General features: G+C 35.1%; 1 protein-coding gene across 2 annotated transcripts in view; it reads left to right on the top strand.

Moving 5' to 3' along the window:
• The window catches only part of LOC119589517 (titin homolog), a gene marked incomplete in the record, with an annotated part of 25,873 nt that overhangs the window by 13,650 nt on the left and 11,376 nt on the right, over positions 1 to 847 (top strand).

The following is an 847-nucleotide window of genomic DNA, read 5'->3' as shown; positions in this document are numbered from 1 at the left end:
GACTGTTATGGATATTTTGCTTTGATTTCATATCCAAAACATTGTTTTAAAACAAATGTATTGTGATAGAGAACTTTTTCCATTTGGCATTTAATGATAGTAAAAAAAAAGAAAGAATAATGAAAATGGGTGGGCATGAATGTAAAAAATAGAACACAAATGTATATGAATAAATGGTGCAGTGTTCAATGTTTAGGATTCATCTCTTCACAATTACCAACTTGGCATACCCTTAAACTGTGCTCTTGTTAGGAGATGGTGCAGGAAGAAGCATTGACAATTGTGGTTGTGGTGGTGAAGATGCTGAAAATGAAGGTGACTGAGGCAGATACAGTAGCAGTGTTAACAAGGTTAGAGAAAAAAATTATATGAATGACTGGTTGATTGCTTGCTGTGATCACTGGAACTGTCAAAGCCACCACCACCATAACCAATGTCATCTGCTAGCATTTGCAGAAGATGCTGTAGAGTTCTGCACTCGTTTCTGTTCACAGGTCTAGTGGGCTACACTCACAGCAGATGTTACTTGAATCACTTGTAGTTGGATGCATTGTCTTTATACATTATTTCTTTCCTTCATACATTAATATGAAAAAATACATTTTGTGAAGACTGAATAGAATGTTAATGTTTCTTAGTTTCCAACTGCTGTGCAGCGTTTCAGCATTTCGTAGAGGATTACTGAATGCATATATGGTTCATGTGATTAGTATGATTATAAGAAGCACAGATAAAACATGCATACCGTATAGGAATTCACATTTAGGCATAAACCAGTGAAAAATGCATGAGTGAAATCATTAGTCTTGTTTATGGAAAGAATAAGGGAAGAGTTTTTGGGTTGTAA

Source organism: Penaeus monodon, chromosome 25 (assembly GCF_015228065.2).
Source record: "Penaeus monodon isolate SGIC_2016 chromosome 25, NSTDA_Pmon_1, whole genome shotgun sequence".
Lineage (NCBI taxonomy): Eukaryota > Metazoa > Arthropoda > Malacostraca > Decapoda > Penaeidae > Penaeus > Penaeus monodon.
The sequence above is the reverse complement of the archived record's forward strand: the minus strand, read 5'-3'. Positions and strand labels throughout refer to the sequence as shown.